The sequence below is a fragment of the Falco naumanni genome, chromosome 3 (assembly GCF_017639655.2).
Source record: "Falco naumanni isolate bFalNau1 chromosome 3, bFalNau1.pat, whole genome shotgun sequence".
Classification (NCBI taxonomy): Eukaryota; Metazoa; Chordata; class Aves; order Falconiformes; family Falconidae; genus Falco; species Falco naumanni.
Window position 1 is genome coordinate 50,693,832 of NC_054056.1, and position 21,230 is coordinate 50,715,061.

The 21,230-nt window shown below is 41.5% G+C and overlaps 1 protein-coding gene across 3 annotated transcripts in view; it reads right to left on the reverse strand.

The window, feature by feature from the left end:
- STX17 (syntaxin 17) overlaps nucleotides 1-5,492 on the reverse strand; it is a 37,768-nt gene extending 32,276 nt beyond the window's left edge. Inside the window, exons 1-2 of one of the 3 annotated variants that reach the window (XM_040588898.1) lie at nucleotides 5,488-5,492; nucleotides 2,787-2,797 (exon numbers count right to left, since the gene is read on the reverse strand). The gene's annotated coding sequence lies outside the window, so the exon portion shown is untranslated. Of the gene's footprint in view, nucleotides 1-2,565; nucleotides 2,704-2,786; nucleotides 2,914-5,487 lie in introns of those variants that run through there. The other 2 variants (XM_040588896.1, XM_040588895.1) reach the window with 2 other exon arrangements.
- Between the last annotated feature and the right edge of the window lie 15,738 nt (nucleotides 5,493-21,230).

A 21,230-nucleotide genomic window follows, 5' to 3' on the forward strand; every position in this document is an offset into this window, starting at 1 on the left:
TGTTCTTTCCAACAGTATACTAGCTTTTGTAACACAAAATCCAAGCCATAAATTACCAATAAGAAAATATGCAAGGTCTTCCTTTTTTTAAGTTCACACAATATGGTAAATTACATTTACATTACAAGTTTTTGTGATGACCATATGTTCATTCCAGATGCGATTTCAAGAAAATCTAATGTTTCCTGCATACTTTATGGGGTTTGTATTTCCCTAAGCTAACTTTAACAAATTTCTAATGCTATAACGCCTGGGTTTTTTGAGTAATCGCAGAATAACAGTACCACATAGGTGGGGAGGGATTTTCATACTCCATCCAGTACAAGCCGATTTAGATGTGGTTGCACAGGCCTTTGTCCAGTCAAGCTCTAACACCTCCATGAACGGACGCTCCACACACTCACTAGACCCCCTCCCTTCAGTGCTTGGCCATTCTCCAGGTTAAAAGCAAACAAAACAAGGAAAAACCTTCCTTGTAGCTAAACCAGCTTACATCCATTACTCTCATCCTACTGTCATACACCTCCAAGAGGTGCCTGACTCTACAGATTCCCACCTATAGCAGTAAGATCTCTCATTCCTTCACCTCCTCTTAAGGCTGAACAAATACACCTCTCTCTTTCTCCTTGAATATCAAGTGCTCCAGTCCCCTAACCACCTTGATAGTCTCACAGGGGAAGAGTCACTCCCTTGACCAGCTGTCCCTCAGCTGCGTTTACTGACACAGCCCACAATGTGGTTGTCCTTCACCACAACAGCACTCTCAGACTCATATTCAGCATATAATTCTAAGGGGTAAAAGAATCTTAAGGTATCCAATTCCAAAGAGTAAAAATGTGAATTTAATTCTGACACTAACACAAAATCTCCACTTACTGTGTGGCGGTGCATAGAAAGAACAAAGTCACATAGTTGCAGACAGAAGTATTCCTTCTTGTCAAAAATTTCAGTAAATGCTGTTAAAACAAAGCTCATGAACTTTCGTTAAACTGCCTGGTGTTCTCCACTCAAATACGGCAGGACAAATGCAGAATAAATGTGAAGAGTTCTGCTTGCCCAGGGAAATGCAATCTAACGTGCATAATTAATTTTAATTCACATACGTTTTAGGCAACAACTGCCACTAAAAAAAGTACTTCCAGCATAGATGCCTTGTTTTTAAGGGCTGTAAGCCAAAAAAGCTTTTTCTTTTTCTCATTGCAAATAAAATAAATTAGAATCTGGATGCTAGAATACAGAGACTTACAGCAGCTTTCTCACTAAGGTGACCCGGAACACTTTTTAAGAGTAGTACTGGCCCCAAAATTGCAGCAACAGTATTTGCTATTGCTGAGTTGGCTGTGGTTTGTCATTAGTGAGGAACATGCTCCTGTGGCAGGCTACAGACAAACTGCACTTTGGGTCTGAATTACATCTTTCTCTTTCAGCTATAAAAGGAACCAAAGGAAAACAGCTTTGTTAGGCTGAGATACGGCACTGCCACCAGCCCCAGCGTGTTCACAATGTGTCATGAAACTACTGAGTGGGATCAAGAGCCGTGTGTGTGGGATCTCCCACAGAACAAGCAGAATTAGCAGCTGTGGGTAACCAGCTGTGGTTCCTAGCAGCTCTGTGCGCTTGGGGATCACGCGGCAAGGCAAACTTGACCCAGGCAAGGCAAAGGCACATGACTGCGTTTTAAGAAATCAGAGCAGATGACAGGCATTTTGTATTGGTTTTACATGTTTACGCCAGCTGCAGAATGGCAGAAAATACCTGATGACTAACACATCAACATTTCTTGACCAATGCTGAACCGGTAGAGCGAGTCCATAGTAGACTGACACCTGCAACAGGCAGCTGCAACGCAGTTCCACCTGCCATCAGCACCCCAACACTGGTTTTTCTGTATTATTGAACCATGCCTCTGGTCTCAGCCCGGCAACCAACAGTTTGTACTTCACCCCTGAAAAGCAAGGGGTGCATGCAGAGAGCAGAAGCATAAGAATAAAGTAAGGTTTTAAGTCTTATATCAAGGCTTCAAGCGAACTATGCTAGTTTCTTTTTCCTTACTTACGCTTTTAAAAGCTCGGGGAATGCCGGGCTAAACAATCCGTCACACTGTGGTTCTACTCTTTAAAAAAAACAGTAATAAGCACAGCTGGTGTGGCAAGCCCCGGTGGGGCCCAGCTCCCCGCCGGCACGGCAGCCTGCGCCTGCCCGCGACCCCACCTCCGCCCCGGCACAGCCTCGCCGCCCCCAGCCGCTCCGGGGGCACCCGCACGGCTCGGCCGCCCCCAGCCGCTCCGGGGCGCCCGGCCTGGTGTGGAGGGGAACGGCCCTCAGCCGGGCGAGCCCCCGCGCCCGGCCAGCCCGGCCCCGGGCACGGCAGGGGGGCGGCCGAGGGGCGCGGGCCCGCCCGCGGCAGCAGGGCCCGGCCTGCGGCAGCGGCCCACAAGGCCCTAGTGAGCGGGCGGCGGCCGCGGTGCCCGCCGCAGCCCCGGTTGAGGGGCAGGGGCCGGGGATCGGGGCCGGGGGGAAGCCGGCGCTCCGCTCCCCGCCGCGGGCCGCGCTACGGGCACCTACCGACCAGCCGCGTCCGCGGGAACCGAGCCCTGGGCCCGCCGGAGCCTTCCTCTGGCCTCCCCGGCGCGGGAAGCGAAAGCGAAAGGAGCCGGGCCACGGCCGGCGGCCGCCCGGCAGCCACCCCGGCCCCGCTGCTCGCCCTGCCGGCGCGCCGCCGAGGCAGCCGCCGCCCCCTCCCGCCGCGCCCCGCAGCTCCCACCGCCCCGCCCGCGGCCCCTCACCGTGGTGGCGGCTGTGCCGAGACGGGGCCCGCGGCCAGCGGCGGCCCGGGACGCTGGGCGGGAGCCGGCGTGCAGGGCTCCCCTCGGCGGGAGGCGGCCCAGCCCCCGCCCGCCGCCCGGGGCCATCACCCGGCGGTGCCACCACCCGCCCGGTGCCATCACCCCCCCCGGTGCCACCACCCGCCCGGTGACTGCCCTTCGTGGCCCCGCGTGCGGGAAGGGGCCGGTGCGCAGGGGGACGGAGGAGAAGCTGCCCCGGCCAGGGAGGGAGCGCTGAGCCTCTTGGGATAAGGGCTCATCGGGAGGGAAAAGTTAAATTTCTTGTTCTAAAAAAGAGCCAGAGGTTGCCGGGATAATTTTAAGAACTTTTCTTGAATTCCCCACTACCAACATTTTTGTGTGTAGTGGGTAGTTTAAACAGGTAGTTTAGGCAATACCAAACTGCCAAGTGGGACCCTTGGCATCGATATGTGGGGGACAAATGTCAACCAGGCCATGCCAGTGAGTCTCCTTTCACCTTTCACTAACCTTCGCTGCTTCTAACAGTGTTCAGAAAATAAGTATCTATACGATATTTCTGACCTGTATGTTGAAAATCACTGTGACCTGTTTGTGTCTGACACCGGTCATTGGGTCCTACCCCACCACGGAGCCTGTGGCTGGCAGAGCACTCACTCCCGGCGGGCACGCTGGCTGCTGTACGACCGGTAGCCAAGGGTAGCCTGGTATCACTCCTGAGCACTTTATCACCTCTGAATAGAAGTGAAAAACTGTCTGGATACCTGGCAATATCTGTAGAGCAACTATATTACACCACTATTAAAATAAAACTTTTTTACAGTGAACTCAACAGCGTTAATAGAACAGACTTCAGATCTCCAAATTACCAAAGGCAAATTTTGATGTTCTGAGCAAGATTTACATTATCTGTTCATCTGTCTGTCATTCTGTGCACTTTTGGCCAGTTCAAATCTAATTTAGAGAAAGTCATTACAGTCCTGTAAGTTTTGTGGAAGTTGGTATGTCACTGAAATAAGCCTAAATTTGTTTCCTCAGCAAAGGAAGAGCAAGCAAAAAACTCAGCTCTTACACATTCTTGTTAGCAGCAATCAGCCAGAGAACCAATACATTAGCCATACACTTTGCATATACATAGTTCCAGACTGCTAGATGGGTTTTTCATAAGGCAAATGGAGAATAAATTCTAGTTATTGTAATTAAGTTTATTATGGAGCTAAAGGATCCAAATCCACTGGATCCAGTGTCTTTATTAGTTCTGTTGCTCACAGTACAGCTGCTGGAATGACAGTGGAGTATTGGGGAATGCCAGTGTACTACAAAAAAGCTTACACTGAACATATGCTTAAAAACTGGTCAAAAGGATGACACAGCCTAGCATAGCCAGTTTGACATGGATATGGGGCAGAATCATGGAAGTGCTGACATGGGATACAGTCATTAAATGGTAATAATTAAACGCCAGTCAACACACTTATGAAAAAGATTTGATTAAATGCATTTGAAGTTAAGTTTGGTTGAGAAAGGTAATAATGTTGATGTAATAGTTTCCATCTGGGGTAGAACAGTGTGCTGTTCTCATAAATGAGGCGTGGAATGCAAATTCTGCACCCTTCATAAGAAGCGATTCAGCTGACAGTTCTCAAGAGAAGTAAATTAAGATTTGTCAGAAGGTTGTCCTTTTGGGTGGTGTTATTCTTGGGCTGGTACTATTAGAAATTACCTAGACAGAAATACTAAATCACTACTTTGCTGTTGTAAATAAAGGTAAGGGCAGGTCACTTAGATAAACTCCTTTGAATTGCTTTGTAAGATTGTCTCGCTTGCAAAAATACTCCCCTGAAGACAGTCAAATTAGAGGTAAGATTTAAGGCAAAGCCCCAAAGCCACACCTGGAACCTGAGGCAGAGTGACTGGCATGAGACAATGCTGAAGAGGACTTGGACGTTATAGTACATAAGCAGTTGAACATGAGCTCCCAGAACAAAGCTTTTGCTAACGAATACTATGAAGCAAACCCAGAAGAACATCAAATACAACTGGAATGGCTATTACCCCTGTTTACAGAACTCATGAAGCCATTATCAAAATAATGCATTCAGTCTGGGCATTTACACTTCAAAGAGATGTTAAATATTGGAAAGAGTCCAAAAGAAAGTTACAAAACGTGTGGGGAATGTGCATTAATATGAGATATTTTTAAAGCATGATCCAGTGCAGGTGAAGAGGTATCTTTGTCATAAGCTGTACTTGTCTGGGTTAGGAATGTTTGAGGAGTAGCAGTGTTGGCTTTCAGAAAATTACAACATTCTGAAAGCAAAACTAAGAAAAAAAATTAAACTAAAAATATGGCAAATCTTAATATGCAATAGGATTAAATTGTGAACCTTTTGAAGCAATACAAAATTGTTGGTAAAAAAATTGAGAGTTTTTTCAAAGATGTAGTGTAGCTCAGGCATACACAGCTGCAATTTTGATGCAGAATACATTGGTAGAGGTTCTGTGTGGCCTGATATGGTGGTTTTACAACTGCAAGATTAAACTCAGGTTTTCCTTTCCATAAACTTAATGACTGCAGAAGATGACCAAGAAGTCTACTTATGTAGCAGCAAAAGAAGGAGTAGGATCCCAAGGATATTCTCCAAAAGAAAGATTTTTTTTTTTGTGAGTTCTAACAGGCAACATCTGAAGAGCTCCTGTCACATTTAATTATGAACATGACATTCATGCCTGACTGTCCAGTTCTGCTGCCATTGCTAATGTGATCTCCCAGACAATCCAGCAGTGACTTCAGAGAAGTCCAAATTTCCTCAAGGGAAAAATGACTGTGCAAAACACTATGTCATTCATGTAAAGATTATCAAAGGAACAAGAGTTCCACCTTCAGGTCTGGGAAAATACTACCTCTGATGGCAAAAGATAATTCAGGAAAAAAAATTAGTATGTAGATGGAGTTGGACTTCCTGAATTACAGACAGTCTCAGACTTGTATTGCATGCCTGTGATCAGTTTTGAGTGGTCTCTTATAGATCTGATGACCTTGTGTATTTCTATACAGTTATCAGAGAAACTGTTCTGTATCACCAGTAAATAATACACAAGAAAATCGTGGAGAGTTCTAGAAAGACAGAGAACTGTTGTACATCTGACTAAGCAAAAGCTTGCAACAGGTTTTTTTTCCACATGAGATCATTCATAGTTTTCAGATACATGAATTCAGGACCAGGATCCAGATGTGCAATTCATTTCACATGCTCAGCTCTATTCCCAGCAATCTTTCTGTATACACAGACTCTCACGTAACTCATGCCGGGGATGGTATTTCAGTGAGTGTTGCTCGATAAACACAGAACTTTCCACATACTTACATTATGTTCCCAAAGATATATCTTTTTCCAGTAGAACATTTCAAAATTCTGTTGCCTTTTTCAGTGCATTATTGTTACAGATACACTGATTTCACTCTCAAAAGGCGTGTGCTGGCAAGAACTGACAATAAAGTTTCCATTGTGTCATGGAAAACAGCCATTACTGTGTTACAGTGAGCATCACATGCTTTCTCAGTCTTTCAGGAGCGCAAGTCTGTTCAAAATGAGATCCCCTTCTAACCTACATCTCAAAAAAAAATCAAACTCTTTCAGTAATTGTTGACTGAGGGGTGTTCTGTGAAATATGTGGCAGCATTTTCTGAAACTATCTTCCTGGTGTAAGCAAAATACTGTGGGTGGGTTTGGAGGGAAACTGTTTGCTACTGTTGACAAAAATTGTGCTGTGTTTTTTTATGGTTGGTGGAATTCTGATCCCATGCCCTTTTAGTGTAATTTGTTGCAAAACGAGCTCAGATTTGGTTGAGGATCGTCTGTATAGTATTGCACAGAGTACGTCTCCCAAGTGGTAACGAAACAGAGGTTTACTATACATTAACATATTCACAGTAGCAGTAACACTGAATACGGGTGTAAAAGTAGGAGAGAAAGCAATTAGGGCAAAGCAGATTTTGAGATAAACACTTCTTCACGGGTTGCACTGGTTAGTTGGGTCTTTTCCAGCATATTCACAAGTCTCACGCTGTGACCTTGGTGCAGGGATGGTTTACAGTAGCTGCTGTTGATCTGCCCCTGCAATGGTGGTGCAGGAAAGCCTGTGCAGAGAGCGTGGTAGGTACAGAAACCATCTGCAACAGGTGGTCCGCGGTAGGATTTCCCGCTGACACGAGCACGCAGAAACAGGCATGGCTAGCTGGTGGCAGCTCGTGCTGCCAGCACCTGGGCAACGTGCACCTGCAGCACTTTGCCTGGGGAGCCTTAGCTGTCCACCGCTGGCATAACCAAAGGAGGTAAAGCATTGAAACAAGTGTTGCTGGGGTTGTGGCCCTAACTGGGAACTTGCCCATGACTGGAATTTCATCCAGATCCATGGTTGTTTTACCCAACGTCTTTTTGTTCCCACTGGAGCTGAAGAGGATTTTTCCTTCTCAGAACTACCGATCAGCTTTCAGTATGTGCTGTACCAAGAGCATATCAGGCATTCTCAGTTTTTTTTGTAAGGTCACTTAAGCAGTTTTACTTTACTTCAGAAGAAGTTTGAGCTAACTAAGTTAAAAAGCTTTTGGCGGGACTGTCTTTTGTGCACATTCATCTCTTGTTATAGGACTGAATTATATTGTCATCACCTTAAGCTAAATCCCTGCAAGTTACTGTAACTAAAAAAAAAAGTTTCCATACAAGGCAGTTTTACCAACTGAAGGAAGCTGGTCTACTTTTTTTGTTTTTATACAAGGGCTTAGAAATTCTGTATCAGTGCCATTCAAGTCAATAGTAAAATTTCCATTCAGTTTAGCAGGGTGAGGATTTTGTTCTTTGTCCAGGTTCCAACACTTCCTGACACAAGAAAATACAAACTTTATTCAGAGAGGAAAAAAAGAGAAGGTGTCGAATCAACTGAACAAACATTCATTTATCCAGTTACCAATAAACATTCCTTTTGTAAAACCATTCAACCTTGAAAGAGGGATTCAGAATTTCTTTTAATTGCAGACCAGAGGTGTAATATCATCAACTTGCATTCATAATCAGTTTATATTAAAATGGTTTTGATTCTGCTGCTTCTCTTAACTCGTGCAGATCATAAGCAACTACCTATTCAACAAAAACTTCAGGGGATTTCAGAAACAAATTAAAATTTACAACACTCACATTAATTTGGGGTGCTTTTCCACTGACTTGATGTTACAACTCTACTTCTAAGATTTCTGGAGTTGTCTTTCTCTCTTCCCTTTTATGGGATAACCAGAAAGACATTGTTCAGCTCTGCCAAAAAAAAGTTCTTTGTGCTGAGAGGTGGGGCAAACAGACACGAAGATCTGTAGCCTGGATTATGGAATATGTGTTGGATATTGTTTTCCTGGAGACAAAAAGTTTATCAGACTGGTTCTGATTTAAAAGCCACGTCAGACTCCAAGGAGTACATCAAGTTAATCAGGAATGTATCTGTCTGTACAATGACCTATTCATCGCACCGCTGGTTCAAAGGCCTTGCATGCCACCCAGCTTTGGATTGTCTCCAACAGCAGCCACAAGTGCATGGTGAGGTTAGAGTAAGAATCGGGCAAGCGTGCGTGCCAGTTCCTCCTTAATGTTCTCCCAGCCTTCAACATTTTTTTTGCTTTGAGCGTTGCCTGAACCCGTTCTGTTTGTTTCCTCAGTAACCCCCGTGGATCTCTCTTTCAAATGCTCACCCAGCCTCCCCTAGAAAGTAAGTAAAGCTCTTCCAGGCACAAAGTCCTTTGGCAAGGATTTTCATGGGTCTGCAGCTGTCTGTGTAAAGAGGCTGGCTCTTGATGGCTGTCCAACCTCCCCATGCTACTCTTTTCTTCGCAGACCCCATTTATGCTCTATGTTGTCTTTTTTTTCAGGCTCAACTACTCCTTGTAGGCAACTTACTCCATAATTTTGATCATCCTCCTTATTTTTTTCTGGGCCTTTTCAATTTGGGATGAGGGGACCAGAGCTGCACACAGTATTCATTTATCTTGCTTTGAGTGGTAATGGCCAACATAATGGTTGGCTACTTAGCTTAGGAACTGGCTATACAGTTGTACTGAAAATGATTGAAGGCAACATAATAAGTAAGGTAATTGTACAAAGGAATACTTTAATTCACAAGGAAGTTATTCTTGCTAGAAGTCAGGGTGTGTCAGAAGTGGAGGAATGGCTGAGGTATAATTCAACATCTATTGCTAGAAAGTATCTGTCATTTCTAGTATGTGACAAGCTGTATACAATTTTGATTGTAACTGAAACATTATCTTAGTAAAATCATAAAATACACTTTCTCAAATCAGAAGCTTCTTTGGTGCTGTGCTGATTTGTTTCTTCCTGTCTTACACGTTTTCGACTACCCATCAATTTCTTTGTATCTAGGCAACCCCTCATGACCTGAATCTTTATAGTGATGCTTGCTGGTATTATCTTGAAAAGTTTAAGTTGCTTCTGGCAGAAGTCAGACCCTTTCCTCTGAAAGACACAAAATGAGAAGGTAGTCACAATTAGCTGTTTCACTGTCTTCTGTTTCCTGCTAGGTCATAGGTACATCTGAGCCATCAGATTCCCATCTGAGGGGGAAGGTTGGCATAAGACAAATGGCTTAGGTTCACATTTCAGAATTATTTCTTTCTTCCCTGCTAGACGGTTTTACTGCAGAGGTGCTCATCAGCACTTCTTGAAAAAGAAAATTGATGGTCTAACATCAAAGATGCAAAGCTGAAGGGTATCAGCTCTGTTGTTGAGTTGGGCAGACCTTCTCACTACCTCACAGTCAGTGTTGTGTCTACATTAAAGCTGTGAAGTGCTCAAGTTCTGTAACAGTAGGGTGGAGATGCTGCATAAACAAATATGCGTGATCCAAGGACCCTTAATTCCACAGTAAGGATTGTTTTTATAAATAATATTTGAATCTTATTCTATTTACTTCTAGTATGGCAGTAACACTGTGAAGCCCTGAAGTTCAGTCTTGTAAAGATAAATCTACTTTAAAGTTCTGTCTCAGAGAAATAAAGCCTCTAAAGCCTATTTTAGTTTAAAATGTAATTGAAAGTTTGATTTTCTTGATGAGTACGTTGGGGTACATGTTCAGCTAGCTATGTGGAGAATTAGCTGTGTAAGTCCCATTACTGCTAATGCTGCTACTAATTCCCTGCACATCATACTGAATATTTACATCTTTGTTTAGTATTTAGATGAGCCATTAAAATATGAGTTTCTTACCATTACAGTCATCTGTAATAAAAAAATAATAATAATCATAAACATGTAGAAAAACCAATTTTTAAGTAAAGATATTTAATGCTATTTAAAAGATATCATTATTACAATTTAAATTAAGCCCTAAACTGTGACTAAAATGGCTTTGTTTCTTACCTTGGAAGTAGTAGATTGGCTTAATGTTCTGTGGGCACCATGAATGTAGATTATTTTCTTTGTCTGCAAAAGCTCTGTGTGTCAGAGAAGCTTAAGAGGAGTATTAACTTAATGCTTGGGTGGTACAGAGAGTGAGTTATTTTAGCAGTTTTAAATCTGGTGGCAAATATTGTCCGCAGGATGGATTTCAATCATTTATGAATGGTTGTTTTCTATATCAGCTGCAGACAGGTAAAACACTGGGCAAAAAAAACCTTTAATTGGTGTGTGACTGTGTTTGGCAAACTTGCACATCGACAGCGTCATTTGACTAACATGACTGGATCTCATTTTCAGTCTGTGACTGCTTCATGCTGAGGGTCATCTCTGAGCTGGACAGCAGTCCCGAAGTGAATAGGATGGAGGTGATGAATTCAAAATAGCTCTCATGAGCCTCAGGCCTCAAAAGAAACCAAGACAACATTTCTATGGATCTAAGCAGAAAATCTGCTATTTAACATTCTTTTGCAAGCATTTGTTTAGGTCTCTTAAGTTGTTCCTCTATTTTATTATGAGTTCTACTGCTCCACTGCTATACTTATTACTGACTTGTCCAGTGTCTTGCTGTTTGGAACAGAGCTATGGCTTAATAAGGATTTTTATCACAATTTTGCCAAGTGATACACCAAAATTTTGGAGGGAGAAGGAATCCAACAACTCAACAGATCACCACTGTTCTTCTTGATTTCTCTTGTGAAAAATGATCAGCTTCCCTTCACTCCTTCCCTTTACCTGTCAACATCAGGCCTTGGGGAGAAAATGGGGAATCTGCCAGTACTTTCACTTCTAGTATTGGAAAATTTAAAGGTAATGCCAGAACAAACTTGATGTGGAGGGTGGCTGGGTGTGGGGGCTGACAAGAAGCCGGGCAGAATTAATGCAGTGCCTGAATGAGGGCAGAATACACCTAAACAGTGGAAAGAAAGGACTACAGTGGAGGTAGGAGTGAGTCCAGATTCAGTATGTTTGTTTGGGAAGTCTAGCAGACATGTGGGAGGAAAACAGTTCAAAAAAGCAAGACAGAATGAACTTTAAAATTTTACACTGGTTTGTTTTTAATCTAATGCTGTGTGGGTTAAACTGCTTTTGGGGATGTGACTCAGGAGGTTGTCAAATTAGAGTTTGGCCCTCCTGAAGATGATTTGCAGCACCTGAGTGTATCTGATGGAAGTTTGTCTGGAATTTAGAAGTGCCATATGTTTCTCAGGACTGTTTCAGAGCTGATGACTAAAGACATTTCCTGGGACCGGTTGAACCTCAGTCTTACTGTTCAGGTTAATGGACTCACAGCAGAGTTCGAATGTTCAAATGTTATAAACAAGTTTCCTCTTTAGGCAGCACTTACTCTGGAAGACTTACGCTACACATACATCTGTCACTTCAGGAGCATCTTCAAAATACATTTCAGGAGAACAAGTTTGTCCTTCCTGAACTCCCTCACTGCAGCCCTCTTCGACTTCCCTTCCAGGTGATGCAAGGAATGCAATTGTCCCACCAATTGATGCTGTTCACGCAACACCCATTTCCAGCAGCAGAAGCTCTCTACTGATGTTGAGTCCTAGGAAAAAGGCTGCATGCAGGTACAAGGGGAGGAGCAATAAAGTGACTTGTGCCTCCTGTGAAAGTCTGTTGTCTTTACAAGTTCTGCAAAGAAGGAGCGTAATAGAGGATAATAATTTGGCTCTGCATCCTTTTCTACTGTCCAAATGCCCTAGGTCTATACTGTGCTCCAGCACACCTAGAAGGCCTGCAGCAGTGCTAAAAGCACTCATAATAATAGGTAGCAATGGTACCAGTACTGTAAGAAGAAGAGCTGTCAAACATATATTTTCACTGCCATCCTTAGCTGAAGCAAAGGACCATCAGACAGCACTTGTGATCACCATACCAAGGTAGCCTGTAAGTCATTAAGCTCTTGACTTTAACAAAAATGTTTACATGTTTTGCAAGAAATGCAGAAAGTTGTTGCACAGCTGAGGCAATCATTTCTTTTTTTTCCAGTTAATACCCTGGATTTGTCCATGAGTTACAGGGCAATGGCACTTCTTGCTCCCTCTTGTATGATCAGTTCAAGATGGGAGGTATGTTCTTGCTGTCTTCCACAAGGCTGCCTTAGACCTTCTAGTCCCATTAAAAAACAGGTGTATCTGGGATGCCTTGAGTTCTTAGTTAGCATCGTACCTGTTACCTCATCAGACTTTTTAAAAGATAAGACTGGATGTAGGTTTTGAGACTCGCTCCTTGGTATTTTTTGCTTCACAGGGTACAGTCTTCAGCAGTTTTAGTCTATCTATCCATTTGCTGTTGAAGCAACTTCCAAAGACTGATTAATAGACTGTGCTACAACAAATAGTAACATTTCAGAAGGAAACTGTATGAACAGTTAAATTTTTATTGTCAAATGTTACATTTTCCTTAGATTTACATGATTATAGAAAAGTATTTAAATTTTAATCCTTTTATGATTTTGGATGCTATAAAAAGAAGTTGGAAGCAATAGAATGTAAAGCTATTTAAAGTTTGTATTTTTATCTATTTATTATATCATTTCATTAGCAAAAGGCATGAAGAATGCAGGTTTTATGGTTTAAAACCCAAACTTTATTAATATAAAATTCTCAGATAATGTTCACATTTTATCAAAGTAAGTGGGAATTTTGCCATTGATTTCGGTGTCGCCAGTATTTAACTCATTTAAGATAAAAAAAGGCCTCTTTTAATATTGGCATACTGGAAGTCAGGCAAAATATCTTATCATGGTTACAAGACATACAGTTGTACTTCAGAGTTTAAGTTCCTTTTTTTGCTATACATGACAGTTTGGTACTGTAGTTCCTGTAGTGTGTCTTCCCTAGACTGATGTCCAGTCTCACCACAGCTCTTCAATAGACATTTTCTGCTAAAGCAGAGTGTTATGTGTCACTAAGTGCATGTAGACACAAACTGAATCATCCAATCTTGCTCTAAAAAGCAAGGAAGAGAAAAAAAAAAAAAAAGGTCTCTGTAGGAGACAACACTGGGACCTTTACAAGATGGGGGAATGGTAATTCTTGGGAGATGGGTTGGATATTCATGGACACAAGCAGATTTGCTATGATATATTACAGGTAGTGTCAACCTGAAAGGTTTCATAGTTTTTCACTGCCTGTTACTTCATTTAATCATTTGCAGTGACGAGGAGTGACAGTAAAGGCACATAACAGCAAAACCAATGTGATAATGTGCATATACGTATCGCACGGCAATTACGAATACAACATAGGTTGTATACCATCTACTGTTACACCTCTGTCTTATGTGAGAAAATGGAAGCAGAGTCTGCATAAAAAGAACAGTGGGATTTAATCAATTTTCTGCCAATGTGCAAACATCTGTATTGACAGTATTTAGCAAAACTACAATATGCAGTCCAAGATCCATGGCTGGCAGAGATGACTGATGAACTCGCAGGTAGTGTGCTGATTTTTTAATATCAATATTTTTTTTCTGACATAGGCATTATTGCTGTGATCTGTGACCCAGCTCTGTCTTAGCTGTCCTGAAGTATAGCAGAGACTGGGCAGTTGTTGGAAACGTCGATGGAAGTGTGACTTGTGTGCATAGAAAGAAGGGGAATTTTATCTCCTAATACTGAAATTGCCCAAACATGCCTTGTGTGTAGAATTTTTACCACAAACTTCCAGGCTGCAAGCCTAAATACACAGCCCAACCATTCAGCTTAGAGGGGGAGTTTTAATGGCAAACTGAGTGTGCAGGGTGAGGGAGAACTATAGAGCCAAAACATGATCAGCCAGGCAAAAGCAAGAGGCTAGGGGCAATGGGAGTACCAAGGAAAAGAAGAAAAGAGCAAACCCAGGTTTCAGTTATGTAAAAATGAATGCAGGCATTATTGTCATCTCCATCATCCCAAGCTGGAAGGTACCACACCCAGAGCATTTTCAGGTTCAAAAGGATTTTCAAAAAAAGCAGATGCTCAGAAAAGAGAGGCCAGGTGAGGGCTGAGGCAGGGGTGCGAGTGGCCCTGGTGCAGCAGGGCAGGTGAAGGCAGGTTTCCTGAGGAGCAAGGTCTGGGAGCTCAGCTGCCCAAATGCTGGTGGCAGAGCAGGGTTCACCTTCAGCTTTTATTTTGGTGGAGGCATTGATAGGGCTTTCACCTTTATGTGGTTGTCCTGAAACTTGAACTTGGATTAGAATTTCTTCTTTAAAACATTTACTTTTCCATTGTGTTTGGTTGAAACTACCCAGTGGGTTCACAAGTTCTCAGTGGGGTCTGAAGGACAAAATCATAGCATAACATAAGATTTGTTTACCTAGAAAACAAGGTCAGAGGGAATGTTAAGTAATGTTATAGGTCTTCATGGCACAGGTGGCTCAGGTGAAACAATTTGAAGAGAGAAAGGTGTTCTTTGTATCAAGCAAGATGGATTCCTGAGGTAAAAAATCACATTTTCACGTAGTTAAGGACTATATCATAATACTTACGCAGGAAGGGGGGGGAAAGAAGTTTCTTCAGGCATAGAAGGTTCTTCTTCACTCGTTTATTCCTGAACTTCTAAATGCTTGACTAGAGCTACATAACTTTTTAAACAATCTTTTGTGTGTGTGTGAAATACATGTATCAAGTACAGCAACTGTTCAAGTGTGAATTTATTTTTAAATAGAATTGACTCCTTGTATTAGTATAGGCGCTTTGGAAGTAGAAACATTTCTATATTATCACTGTCTATCTTTTGAGAAAGAGAAGGATATTTTTACCTCAGCAATTCTGGTAGCAAGGTGGAAGCAGTTTTACAATAATCTGAATATGTTTAAGGTGTGCAGTTCATTTTTGTACCTAATGAATAACTGTGTGCCTGAGTGGGTGGATGGAAAATAAGAAGCTCTCAGATTAGATAGAGGTGAAACATGTTACATTTATGCACGTTACGTATCTGTTAATATTCCAGTTCATTTGATAAAGTCACTGTTAAATGCTATTTTTAATGCATGTGATGGCAATCGGTTTTCTTTGAAAACTGTGATTCCAGGAGGCAAAAAAGTGTCCGTACATTTTAGAAACCAATACAAATGTTTCATCGAATTAGACCAGAAATCACTTTATTTTCCAGTCACATTTCTCCTATGGTCCCCGTGGTGCTGTAGGCAGAGATAAAACAGAAGCTGGCACAGGCTGAAAGGACGACGGGCAGAGTGGGCACTCCCTGACAGGGCCACGCACGATTCCTGCTGCACTGGTTGGATTCTGACACCTCTGGTCTTCAGCTGCCTCATGTGGCTACAAAAGACAAGCTACCAAACGCTTTGCTCACACACATTTGAATAGTAAAATGATCACTAGGAACACTGAGGCAAATTAAGAAGCACATTATGAAGAAAGAACTGCAGAGAGAGTTCAACAGCCTGTGTCAAAGAGGCTGGGGCACAAAACGTAGGAGACCTGCAGAGAGGTCTGCAATTATGGAGAAGTGGTTGAAGCAAGAGTCTTCTGCCCCATTTCTGTGCAACAGGATGGCTGGTCTGAGAGCATCTGGCAGTCCTGCTGGCCAGTGTGCCTGGGAGGTCTCAGCTGGAGGCAGGCAGCTCCATCAGGACCGTCACTGTCACCACAAGTGGCTGCTGCCCATCTTCAGCAGCTAACCAGCAACTATAACTAAGCAGCAGCTAACCAGCTGGAGTCTGGGGAAGTAGATGCTCCATAGATAGTAAAAAGTCATCTTTTTGGAGGACTGCAGAGCTTTGTTTCTCTCCAGCAGTCACATTCATGACCTGGTGCAATTAAATTCTCTGTGTTCCTTAGCCCTTCCTCGGCAAGGATGGCAAAAATTACTCCTTTATCTGTAAAGAACATTAACATGTTGATGCAGAAAATCTAAGTATCCCTTGGGAATTACCTATGATGGCTAGCGTGTCACTATTTCCTTTAGCACTTCCTCCCTATGGACAACAAAAAGGGATCCTTCATTTGTAAGGAATTTCATGTTGATACAAGTTATCTGGGAGAAAAAGAAACATCACATGCCACAGTCAGTTTGGCATTGATTTAGTTGCTTTACATTTCTTTTTTTGGTGGATAATTTTGAAATAAAATATAGAATAAGGTATCTGCAAATTAATCACTTCTGTAGGAGCCTTGTGGCCTCAGAGCTGATAGTCTTTCCTGACGATGCACTATGCCTTTCAGAGCAATTTCATTCAGCCTATGTATCAGCTTCCACTGCATGTCTTACGAATGGTAAAATCATCTAATTCAGCATTAATTGATTGCTGCATATCGATACAGCAAACGGTGCATTGCAGCATTCTCATTCTATGTGAAAAAGCAAGCAACATTTTTAATGAGAAAGAAAAAAGAAAGTACGACAATAAGTTCAAGAGGCTGTTCATTTAAATAGCTTTTAAATGAAACAATTGCATTTTGTGAATAAATCTACACCCTGATGTCTGATATCTGGAGCAAATCTTGAACACCTTGGGTATCTTCATACTTGGGAGATAGATCCAGTTATAAGGGTAAATCTGCCACTTGCAGATGTTTGGCTTTCAGCGCTCTCTTCTCAACACATGATTGCATCTTGAATTCTGTGCTCAATATTTGGTGTTTCTGGAATGAGTGAATCCTGGGAAGGGGACAGAGCAGAGGGAAAACAGTTAAGCTGTTTCTTGGCTTTCAGGTCCCATGTGAACAACTAATTACAAAGCAGCCTTAATAAAGAATGCCACCTATAGTTCCCCATGCCAAAATGAACTTTCTCCAGAATATACATACAATTTTAAAATTCAGAAATAATTTCAAGATATTGAAATATAATTTTAAATGCATTACCCAAGGATAGTACAACAAAGGGTGAGGCATGGGAAAGGGGAGAGAAGAATTATAGTATAAAATAAGACCAGCACCTGGGAAAAAGGTGTATGACAGAGACCAGCATCTCTACTGAAGACTTTCCCATTTTCCTGCTGGTTTGGAAGATGCTCTCTCCCATGGAATAGTTGCTTTGGCCACAGCAAGTGGGGGGCTGCTGCAAAACTCAGCCCTCTCACAATCTATGCAAAATAGCTAAATCCCAGTCTCAGAGGGGACTAGCAATTTTTAAGCAGAACTAGATTTAGCATTTTCAAGTCTTCAGCTCCTTTCCCTTTTATCTCAGACAGAGCCACGGTCATACCATTGTGTGGAAAGCATTACTTAAGATTTAAGGAGGGACTCATAAACTGACATTTGCAGATGAATCTCAACTGATTTATTTTACATTTTGAGAGGTGCATGTGAGAAGGAGAAGGATCTGTAGATCATCCTTGCTTCCTCTGACTGATGCCCGGCTGCTACCTTTTTGGGAACCTGGTGGTTAGTTTGTTTATGTTTTCAAGATTCCCTATGGGAAAAAAAAAAATAATAGAGACAGAAACTTGATTTTAAAATAACACACCTCCAAAACTGATGGTGTTTAGGATGCCTGTCACTGAAAAGGTAGCATTTGAAATAAATTGCAAGTGTGATGCATATCAGGATAAACCTCAGAATTTTCCCAGATATACTGAAAAGTCTGGAAAAAGAGATAGGTGCCTGGGGCCCTGCTTAGGCATCTGTTTGCCATATGTTTTTACTAAGGAAATGAAATAAAATGTTAGAAAATCTGCAAGAGGTAAAATGTAGGAGGCACCAAACTAATAATAGCAAAGCTTACATGGAGACTGGACAGCTGGGTCTTCATGGACTCAAAATGGAGTATAGTTAGTGCAGTTTTTACCAAATGCTTCTGAAGCATAGTGGTACCGCTCCCCACAGAAGCCATATCTGATCCATGAATCTCCACCAGTCCCAGAATACGGGGGAAGACTAGACTGATTGACCACAGGCAGATACAGGATAGACTAGAAACATCAATAAGTTAAAAGTTGCATGTGTATGAGGTGCAGGCGTCAGACATGAAGGGAAACGCATCATGACACCAGGTGCAGACTATCATGAGATAACCCTGGAAAACAAAAATGTTAATGTGTACTAACTGATACAGACCACTGGCGGTGAAATGAAGAGCAGAGCTGTGTGCTCAGCTAGATGGGGAACTGCTGGAAGGACATAGTAGCACAAGGGAAAGTTGCTGAAGAGAGGCTTGCATGGAAATTATGGCAACAAAGGAGCAATAAGTGGGAAACTGCAGAAATCAGAACATAAATATGTACAGTAAGCTGGATAACTATATAAAAGCTGTCCACAAAGACTATTAAACTTATTAAAAGCTAATACACATATGTCCTTGAGAAAAGGAACAATCCATAATATTTTGTTATTACTGTGTTATTGATGTTACTGCTCAGCTTTAGATTTTGAGCTGGTGGAAGTAGAATAGCTCAGTCAAAACTAATGGAGACAGCAGTTTCAACCAGGAGCATCAGGTCTTGCCTGTTTGCATGGAACCTTTATCAAGACAGTGTGTGAAGAGGTACCTCTGCTGGTGCCTGAAAATAGAGTAACTGGTTGGGTCAGTGATGCAGTGTTAGCATGGATGTTTCTAGGACTGGATGAATCATTCACTGTAAATGGATTATAGGATAGTTGTAGCTTTTTTGTTGTACACAAATCATTCATGAACTGATCTTGATTCCTTATAATAGACTGATTTTTAAAGTCCTCACCTGAAGATTTAAAAGGAAAATATTGTCTATGCCTGTGAGTTGTTAACTTTGACTATTTGCTTCTTGTGACATATAATTGGTCACTTCAATTACATTGCATTTTTTCTGCTTCATCATTAATTATTGGACTTTGGATGCTGAATTATAGTGTGATTACTAATGGTTAGTGAACAGAACATACTCTTAATTATGCATGAATAGTCATGTTTGTATCTGAGAATTCATCTGAAAACAGACATTCCCAAGACGTTTATGCCAATAAAAATCAGAGATAAGGATTAAAAAGGAGCATGAAGTTGGCAAGGAAAGATGCATTCAGAATTTGAATATAATTTCATAAATTTTATTTTTGCATTGTTTATCATATTCTAAATTTTGGCTTGTTATTGATGCATTTAGGAGCTCAGGAGAGCCCTTCCTAGGTTGAACTTATATTTGCAGGTTCATCTACAAAGTTGTCAGGAAAATGTAGCTCCTTCTCATTCAGAGCCAGAAAAAAAAGGATCAGGCAACTCATGCTGACCTTATACATAAAGGTCATGAAAGCTTATCCCTAAACTGAGCCCTACAGCTTCAGACATACTGGCATATTCAAACTGTCAGGACATAGTGGTTAGGTTCCACCCAGGCTTGCATCCCCTGCCATCTTCAGGAAGTAATTAGCTACACTAGTTTCAGTTTAATTTATGATGATACATATGTGCACCTCTGAGTCCCTGCTCTGAACTGAGTTTTCACTATTGTGAGATTGTATTTCTTACTCCTCAATACATGTCTTCACATCTCTGTACAATTTTTTAATATGCTCTTCTAATCAGGCAATTCAGATCACACTCTCTAAATTACCTGTCTCCTTGCTTACCATCCTGCTTAGGTATCTGCAGCAATGACAAAATTATTCACTAACAGACTGATAAGAACCAATTCCTAAGTTATGTCCTTTTGGTTCCATATAATGTGATGTCCAAAATCCATGGTCAAATGATTTGAAGGCACGGGCCTATGAATATACTGTGTGAATACCGTTACCTCTGTGAACCAGAACAATAGCTGTGAAGAAGAAAATTGAAGAAGATAAAATAAAGACTGTTTGTTTTACAAGACCTGTGTTCCATGAAATTGTATTTATAATTAATAATTGCACCTTAAGTGTTCAATTCTATGTTGGTGGGCTTCTAAATGAAACTTCTCATTACGCGTCCATGTTCAGCATCTAACTAACAAATCTGTATTTTCCTGGATCATCTCTCTGCTTTTTTTTAATATTTGGAATACATTGGCAATTGAAAGATCTTTGAGATTTTTCCTGTTTTCCATGCTGCTTGTTTCCCTCTAGGCTGCTTGATTTGTACGTGTGTAATTGCAGCTGACTCTGCATCATGTTTTTCTTCATTCTGGATGCCAGGTTTTCTGTTCCATCTACAAGTTTTTATTGGGCCAATTTATCCTCCTGCTTCCTTCTGAAATCAGAAGAGAAATAGTGATGAACATATCTGTCTTTTCTGAGCCTTTGTTCAAAATGAAAATACCTGGTTTTAGAAATGGATGAATATTTGGTGCAGAAATTTTTTACTCTAATGTGTTTCGCATATGTTCCTTCTAACTGAGTTGGCCATTGATCTTTTCTTATACAGCTGTTTTCAGCAGAGTACCTTTTTTAAAATTTGCAGTTTACTGCTGTTATCCTTTTTTTGCATTCTTTATGTTTTGATTGCTAATGTTTGACTAGCATTTCCGCATCTTCTATATTTCACAAATTCTTTCTTCCCCAGCATGAATTCTTTTCTACTTGAAAATCTGTGGCACTTTTTTTTTTATATACGCAGTAGTATGTTCTTGAACAATTTCCAGTTCCTATTAATATTTCCCACATTAAATTGATGTTCCTAGCCTGTTAAATCAACAAGGTTTTTTAAGCTTGGACAAATTGTCCCTTTCTGTTTCTAATGGGTATCACATTCAGTGCACATGAAGTAAATGCCAGGGGGTCGTGATTACTGGTGGCCAAATATGGCAGGTCGTTACCATCTGAATGAGGTCCAGTAACTAGGATGTCTGCATTGGCTGCAAGGTGCCCTGTGTTTAGAAAATATTATTTATTGTTTCTAGAAATGCTACTAAAATGATGGGACAGCCTCTATAATCGTGATCGCCAAAGTGGGGTGCAAGACAATCCATTGGGGAAAAAAATACAGAACTTTATTAGTACAGGTATATAGTTTATAAATAAATAAATACACATATATTGACGGTGTGTGCTCAAAAACTTTTTGCTGGTAGCGGTGCACACTCAAAAAGGTTTGGAGACCACTGCTTGATGAGGTGTCTGGTA